Below are 8,512 nucleotides of genomic sequence, written 5' to 3'. Positions count from 1 at the left end.
ACGTAGAGCGCATTGCAGTAGTCCAAGCGGGAGATAACCAGAGCATGCACCACTCTGGTGAGACTGTCTGTGGGCAGGGAGGGTCTCAGCCTGAGTACCAGATGGAGCTGGTAGACAGCTGCCCTGGACACAGAATTGACCTGTGCCTCCATGGACAGCTGTGAGTCCAGAATGACTCCCAGGCTGCGCACCTGGTCCTTCAGGGGCACAGTTACCCCATTCAGGACCAGGGAGTCCCCCACACCTGCCTGCCTCCTGTCCCCCAAAAACAGTACTTCTGTCTTGTCAGGATTCAACCTCAATCTGTTAGCCGCCATCCATCCTGCAACCGCCTCCAGGCACTCACACAGGACCTTCACCGCTTTCACTGGTTCTGATTTAAAAGCGAGGTACAGCTAGTCCCCATTTTTCCCGAGCGGCGCTTGCTTTCCTTGCATTTCTTATTTTTACTTTTTGCAAAGATTTGACGCGCGTGGCGCTGCGTGGGGCTGAAAAGCAAAGCTAGTCCCCCGTTTTCCCCAGCGATGCTTGCTTTGCTTTGCTTGCACTTTTCTTTTCCATTTCTCCTTGCAATCGGGGCTCTGCAAGGCGCTAGTCCCCACTTTTCCCGAGCGGCGCTTGCTTGCATTGCTTTCCTTGCATTTTTTTATTTTTATTTTTTGCAAAGATTTGACGCGCGTGTCGCGGCGCAGGGAGGATATGCAAAGCAAGCAGGAAGTTGAAAGCCTGCTGGAGGCATCCGACTCTTTCCGGGTCAGTTTTCACTTTCTTTCTGTCGCCCTCCCTCGCCACCTTCCTCCCCTCCCCTCCCTTTCCCTTGCTTGCAAAACGGGGATTTTTTTCACTTCCTGGGGTCGGCGGATGAGCTGCTCCAGCCTCCCACCTCCTCCGAAGGAGCCCGGAGTCGGACATGTTTCTCTTTTTCTTCCACGAAAGCGCTTTTCCCTCTTTTTTCCAAGGGGGGCTTTGCAGATTGGGCTCCCCCCGCTCGTCTTAAGACAATAGGCGGCGGCGAGGCCATCTTTACGCGCGATCGTGCGCTTTTGCAACTGGCGTTTCCAAACGCCCAGACGGGAAAAGAGCGCAGCTGCTATTCCATATATATTTATATATATATTTTGCAAGTTACTTTCTCCCTGTCATTTTTCCCCCCCTGCAAAGTGCGCGGCCTGCGATTGGGGATCGAGACTTGCATCTCCCGTCTTGCCATTTTCGCTTCCCAAATAAATCGTCGGGGATCCTTTTTGGGAAAGCAGATCGCGCTGGAGGACACCCCCGTCTGCCTCCCTTTTTAATCATAATGATGATGATGATGATGCAAAGCGACGCCCGCAAAGGGAAAGGGGGTCTTTGACGCGGGTTTGCTCCGTTCTCACGTGAAGGAATGCACGGAAGGCCCGGCGCTTTAGCGGAAAGGAAAGAAGGGTGAAAGTGATCGCGGAGGTGTAAACGAGCAAGAATCCGAAAAGGGGGGAAAGGAAGGAGAGGGGCCGGATCCTGCTCGCTCGTTGACCATGGGAGATCCTTGGAGCAAGAGCCAAAGGATTTTGACACCTGTTGCGGGTGAGTGAGGATGCGCAAGCGGGACGACGCGTGTCGGGCGATGCGGGGATGTCTTTATCTCCCTTTCTTTGTGATTTGCTCCGAAAGAATCCCCGTTTATGGTTCCCTCGGGTCAGTTGCGCGCGATCCTACCTCCAGCAATGCGCCTTCGCGTGGGTTGCGGGGACCCTTTTAAAAGGCGCAAAAATGAAAGATGAGCCAGCCGGGGGAAGCGCTCTTGCGCAAGCCAGCCTCTTTTCCCCCTCCCGCGGTGGATCGGAAGGCAGGATTGGAACCCAGGATTGGGGAAGAGCTCCTGCGCGCGGAAATGGCAAAAAGCTCCCTGCGATCGGCGCTTTCACCCGCGGAGTGAAAGCGAAAAGCGAGGCTCACATGCCGGCGCGGAAAGCGCTCCGGCGCAATATCCGGCGTCGGAACGGATGGGAGCTGCGCAGGAGCTCTTCTGCCTCTTGTGGGGATCTTCCAGCGTGCGATCGCGGTGGGGTTTTTATCGTTTCCGTTTCTTCCAAGCGCCGTTTAGACAAAAAGGTCCGGAGCTGGCAGTGTGGGGCCTTCTAAAGGATCCGGATCACTGAATCCGGATTTCCCTGGTTGCGCCACACGCTTTTGTTGACTGGCGGGAAGGTTTCAACAACCTGATTTCCTCCTTGTGAAGTAAGCCCTACTGAGCCACGTGCTTTACTCCCAGGTAAAGCCTGCAAGAGAGAGGGGCGGCTGCCTTAGGGCACTTTTGCAAAATCTGAGATTTTTCTCCAAATGCCCCTACCCGCTTAAACCGCGATCCCGTGAATATTTACTCTGACGTAAGGCCCTCACTCTATCCAATGGGCCTTCTTCCCTAGGAAGTGCGCTTAGGACTGCAGTGACTGATACTGTCACCTGAGTGTGCGAGGACACGCTTCTTGTTACAGAACAAGCCATTCCAGTCTCACCCCTGGGTTGCATTGCTTTGGGTCTTTACGTACGAGTAAACCCAGTGCAATTTGCTGGGCCTCGCTTCCTTCCTTCTGCCTGCATTTTATCAATTCACATATTGCATTTATATCCCACCTTTTTCTCCCAGGAGCCCAAAGCGGCGCAATTTTGCCCCCTCCTCATTTAATGCCACAACAACTCTGCGAGGTTGGCTGAGGGGCAGTGGCTAGCCCAAAGCTGCCCAGCGAGTTGGGATTCGAACCCAGGTCTCTCGGGTTCTACTCTGACCCTCTAGGCGTTCCGCTGTGCTGGTTCAGCAGGAGATATGACTTTGAGCGTCCGTGAATTTTTAAATCTGAAGTTTGCCTTGTGCGTTGTGCTTGGAAATAAGTGCTTGCTCCCAGGGTCGTGTGTGCAGGATCGGAGCCCTAATCCTCGGGGGTTACGATCCTGCGCACGTTGGGAGGGCCGTGCAAAGTGATCCAATGCATTTGGACTGCGGAAGGGAGTTCCGCTGGTATTCGCAGAGACCACGAGGCTCATCGAATTCAACCCTCTGCAATGCAGAAATCTCATCCAAACCATCTATGGCAGATGGCTACTCAAAGAGCAAAAATGGCCATTAGAAAGCTTTATGTGAAGTTCTTTGCTTGTTTTTTAGATGCATGAGCTAGTGAGTTTTTCGGTGCTTCGCTGCTCCTTCAACCTCTCCCCCCCTCCACTTTTAAAGAAAACTTACCTCTAAGAGAACAAGCTGTTCTTTGCGGACTGCAAAACGACAGCTTTTAGTTAGTTTTGTTAAGGAAAGAAGAAACAGAAATACCAATGGCCTTTGTGAAAAGTGTTTAATTTCAGGACAAAAATCTAGTAAAAATCAAGGGCGATCTGAACTGTAACTTTGTAAATCAGTGTTTGCTGCAGTGATGATTAAACAGACATTTTCGGATGCTAAGATTGGCAGCTTTCTGCAAGCGCTGAAGGCTCGCTTCTTGTTTCAAACTATTTTTAAATATTGTGTTTTCACTTTCAGTATTGTGTTTTAGTAGCCCGGTGTTAAAAACTCGGATATGGAAGGTAAATGGCATTTTAAACCTAGCCTACGGTTGCCAAAGCCAAATGTCTAGGTCATGAGTAGGCAAACTAAGGCCCGGGGGCCAATTGCCTTCTAAATCTGGCCCTCGGATGGTCCAGGAATCAGCGTGTTTTTACATGAGTAGAATGTGTCCTTTTATTTAAAATGCATCTCTGGGTTATTTGTGGGGCATAGGAATTTGTTCATTTCCCGCCCCAAAATATAGTCCGGCCCCCCACAAGGTCTGAGCGACAGTGGACCAGCCTCCTGCTGAAAAAGTTTGCTGACCCCTGGTCTAGGTGCTATTTTTTGAAAAAAGTTGAGCTTGTTATTTTTATTACTGTTAATTCATTTCATTTCATTTCCTTATATTTTAAAGGGGCGGGGGAAATCACCAATCAGAAGCCACGCCTTGGTTTTGAACCAAGATAGTTTTTTACTATCTAGTTAGATAGTAAAATTCATGTTACATTGCTGTTTTAGGAGTTGTTTTTAAAAGTCTGGAACAGATTAATCCGTTTTGCATGACTTTCTATGGGAAAGTGTGCCTTGGTTGTGGAACGCTTTGGTTTTGGAACGGATTTCCGGAATGGATTAAGTTTGAGAACCACGGCACCACTGTACATTGTTTCTGTGGTTGAGAAATACAATAAAACTCAGAAAAGACATTCTTACAGTGGAATGTTATGCAAGTTGTCTACTAGCAGGTAAGTCCTGTTTAGTTCAATGGGGCTTGTTGTTGTTTAGTCATTTAGTCGTGTCCGTCTCTTTGTGACCCCCTTGACCAGAGCACGCCAGGCACTCCTGTCTTCCACTGCCTCCCGCAGTTGAGTCAAACTCATGTTGGTAGCTTCGAGAACACTGTCCAACCATCTCGTCCTCTGCCGTCCCCTTCTCCTTGTGCCCTCCATCTTTCCCAACATCAGGGTCTTTTCCAGGGAGTCTGCTCTTCTCATGAGGTGGCCAAAGTCTTGGAGCCTCAGCTTCAGGATCTGTCCTTCCAGTGAGCACTCAGGGCTGATTTCCTTCAGAATGGAGAGGTCTGATCTTCTTGCAGTCCATGGGACTCTCAAGAGTCTCCTCCAGCACCAGAATTCAAAAGCATCCATTCTTCGGCGATCAGCCTTCCTTATGGTCCAGCTCTCGCTTCCATACAGCACTACTGGGAAAACCAGAGCTTTAACTATACGTACCTTTGTCGGCAAGGTAATCTCTCTACTTTTTAAGATGCTGTCCAGAGTGGTCATTGCTTTTCTCCCAAGAAGCAAGTGTCTTTTAATTTCGTGGCTGCTGTCACCATCTGCAGTGATCATGGAGCCCAAGAAAGTAAAATCTCTCACTGCCTCCATTTCTTCCCCTTCTATTTGCCAGGAGGTGATGGGACCAGTGGCCATGATCTTAGTTTTTTTGATGTTGAGCTTCAGGCCATATTTTGCACTCTCCTCTTTCACCCTCATTAAAAGGTTCTTTAATTCCTCCTCACTTTCTGCCATCAAGGTTGTGTCATCTGCATATCTGAGGTTGTTGATACTTCTTCCGGCAATCTTAATTCCAATGGGGCTTACTCCTAGGTAAATATTTATGGGATCACAGCCTTCTGAGTCTCTGCTGGTGACTGCTAAACTTCTGGCTGTGGAAACAGCAGGGCTCTCTGTTATTTATTTTCTCTCTCTCCTTCCACCCTGGTCTATTTTAGTTTTTTATAGCTGTTTTAAAGATTACATTCCATTTTTACATTTTTGTTACCGTATACATTGCACTGAGCACTCTGCATAGGGTTGGAATTCCGGCTCAGAACATTTTCGGAGGGAAAAAAAGAAATGAACAAACCTTTAAACTTGTTAGCCTTATTTTTCTCTTTTAACCGATATCCGAGCTGATTATTTGTGCTGAGTCGTTAGAAATTCAAAATGGGGTGTGTGTTTCAAGCCCATTAAAAGGCTCTTTGCGTTATTAGCAATGTTGCAAATACAGTGGTACCTCAGGTTACATACGCTTCAGGTTACATACGCTTCAGGTTACAGACTCCGCTAACCCAGAAATAGTGCTTCAGGTTAAGAACTTTGCTGCAGGATGAGAACAGAAATCGTGCTCTGGCGGCGCAGCAGCAGCAGCAGAAGGCCCCATTAGCTAAAGTGCTGCTTCAGGTTAAGAACAGTTCCAGGTTAAGTACGGACCTCCAGAACGAATTAAGTGCTTAACCTGAGGTACCACTGTAAATTGTATACTTTGTTAGATTCAGGTGGTGTGTGCTAAGCTGATTTTTGCAACAGTAATGGAATTCCGTGCAAAGGAAAACTCAAATGTTCTTTTACATAGCTTCAAAGTATTACTTGCACAGAAAAATTGTGGGAGGGGGGAGAAGGTCAATTTACTAAAATGCAATAGAAAATGGTTGATCCAGTTTCCTTGGGCAGGTGTGTTAGAGACAGGAAAAGTGCTACAAAGAAGTTGCAAGGAAGTATCCAAAACATCCTAGAACTTTCAAGATGATACGGAAGTAATAGTGTCACTGTATTCTGCTCTGGTCAGACCTCACCTGGAGTACTGTGTCCAGTTCTGGGCACCACAGTTCAAGAAGGACACTGACAAACTGGAACGTGTCCAGAGGAGGGCAACCAAAATGGTCAAAGGCCTGGAAACGATGCCTTATGAGGAACGGCTAAGGGAGCTGGGCATGTTTAGCCTGGAGAAGAGGAGGTTAAGGGGTGATATGATAGCCATGTTCAAATATGTAAAAGGATGTCACCTAGAGGAGGGAGAAAGGTTGTTTTCTGCTGCTCCAGAGAAGCGGACACGGAGCAATGGATCCAAACTGCAAGAAAGAAGATTCCACCTAAACATTAGGAAGAACTTCCTGACAGTAAGAGCTGTTTGACAGTGGAATTTGCTGCCAAGGAGTGTGGTGGAGTCTCCTTCTTTGGAGGTCTTTAAGCAGAGGCTTGACAACCATATGTCAGGAGTGCTCTGATGGTGTTTCCTGCTTGGCAGGGGGTTGGACTCGATGGACTCGATGGCCCTTGTGGTCTCTTCCAACTCTATGATTCTATGATTCTACTCAACTGCTGATTTTTGTGTCAACCGCGAGCAGTTTGGAGTCCTTTGGACGTCGTGCAAAACCATGGTTTATTGTGACAATAATGAAAATCCTCGCCTCCTCCAGAACCTATATTCTCTTTCCTCCTCTGGCACGCTCAGGAGAAGATTGGAAAATTTCACTTCCGATTCCAGTTAACCGTTACATCTGCTTAGTCTTATCTATGATTTGTGGCTTGTTTCGCACAGAAAAATAATAAAAAAGAGGTTTCCAGGCCGGCCTCATTTATCTCCATGTCTGAAAAACTACCAGCTGTTAGATTTCTGTATCAGGCTGCTAAAAAGTTCCAGGAACGCTCGCTTTCTCTCCTTTCTGTACAGCGTTTAGGGAGATCGCAGAGCAAGTTTGCTGCAACCTTGAGTCTGCGCAGGGCGACCTTTCTGGTATTTGCAGCATCCGAGTGTGAGGTCCTTGAGCCGTGCCCCATGTGATGCTTAGCACAGCACAAGAACTTGACCTGCCAGTTGGACAGGGTAGCTAGCGTCTGTTCGTGGGAAAACGGGCGCTTTTCGGTGTGGTCCACCCTTCTTGCATTCTTTTCCTCTTCCCTCCCATCCCGTTTAATTCTTTTAGAAAACACAGCCCTTTAAAACAGCACGTTATTTATTTATTTATTTTAAAAGATTTTTATTGATACAACAAGAAAAAAGAAAAAAAAACCACAAATACCAAATTACACACAAGAATAGCCATAGACACATAATTTTCTTAGCAAACAATAAAACATCTATTGGTCTTAACACTAAAGACCCAACCTCCCGTCTATTCCATATTTCAGTTTCAAATTACTTATTGCCAATACACACTTTTATCATAATTAAACTTATTCTTAATAAATCTAATTTCTTAGATCTACCTTGCAACGATTACTGAAGTTCCTCGAATGCTGCGACAGAATTTAAACTACTATATTTATTTTTCAGATATTCTTTGAAAACCTCCCATTTTGAAGCAAATTCCTGTTTTGATTTATTCTTTATTTTTTCTGATAGACCATCTAATTCGGCATCTCTGTCAGCTTTTGGATCCAATCTTGTATAGAGGGAATTTCATTACTCTTCCATTTTTCTGTGATCAAAACTCTTGCTGCCGCCGTCGCATATAAAAATATGTTGTTGTTGTTGTTTAGTCATTTAGTCGTGCCCGCCTCTTCGTGACCCCCTGGACCAGAGCACGCCAGGCACTTCTGTCCTCCACTGCCTCCCGCAGCTTGGTCAAACTCATGCTGGTCCCTTCGAGAACACTTCCAACCATCTCGTCCTCTGTTGTCCCCTTCTCCTTGTGCCCTCCATCTTTCCCAACATCAGGGTCTTTTCCAGGGAGTCTTCTCTTCTCATGAGGTGGCCAAAGTCTTGGAGCCTCAGCTTCAGGATCTGTCCTTCCAGTGAGCACTCAGGGCTGATTTCCTTCAGAATGCATAGGTTTGATCTTCTTCCAGTCCATGGGACTCTCAAGAGTCTCCTCCAGCACCATAATTCAAAAGCATCCATTCTTCATCGATCAGCCTTCTTTATGGTCCAGCTCTCACTTCCATACATCACTACTGGGAAAACCATAGCTTTTACTATATGGACCTTTGTTGGCAAGGTGATGTCTCTACTTTTTAAGATGCTGTCTAGGTTTATCATTGCTTTTCTCCCAAGAAGCAAGCGTCTTTTAATTTCGTGACTGCTGTCACCATCTGCAGTGATCATAAAAAGATACCCTTCCCCTTTTGTGGAATATCCAAATCTGTTATTCCCGGGAGGTCGGCCTCTGTTTTTTTTATTGAAAGAGATCTTTAGCATTTTTTGCAGTTCTGCATGGATACTCTCCCAGAATACCTGTATTTTCCTACATATCCACCACATATGGTAGAAAGTTCC

The 8,512-nt window shown here is 46.9% G+C and overlaps 1 protein-coding gene across 2 annotated transcripts in view; it reads left to right on the top strand.

Annotated features, from left to right (window-relative positions):
* Nucleotides 1–499: 499 nt before the first annotated feature.
* The window catches only part of TASOR2 (transcription activation suppressor family member 2), a 66,826-nt gene continuing 58,813 nt past the window's right edge, over nucleotides 500–8,512 (top strand). Inside the window, exon 1 of one of the 2 annotated variants that reach the window (XM_083401613.1) lies at nucleotides 500–1,563. The gene's annotated coding sequence lies outside the window, so the exon portion shown is untranslated. The remainder of the gene's footprint in view (nucleotides 1,564–8,512) is intronic. The other variant, XM_083401616.1, reaches the window with a different exon arrangement.

The sequence above is a fragment of the Podarcis tiliguerta genome, assembly GCF_965153285.1.
Source record: "Podarcis tiliguerta genome assembly, chromosome: 10".
Taxonomy (NCBI): Eukaryota; Metazoa; Chordata; class Lepidosauria; order Squamata; family Lacertidae; genus Podarcis; species Podarcis tiliguerta.
The sequence above is the reverse complement of the archived record's forward strand: the minus strand, read 5'-3'. Positions and strand labels throughout refer to the sequence as shown.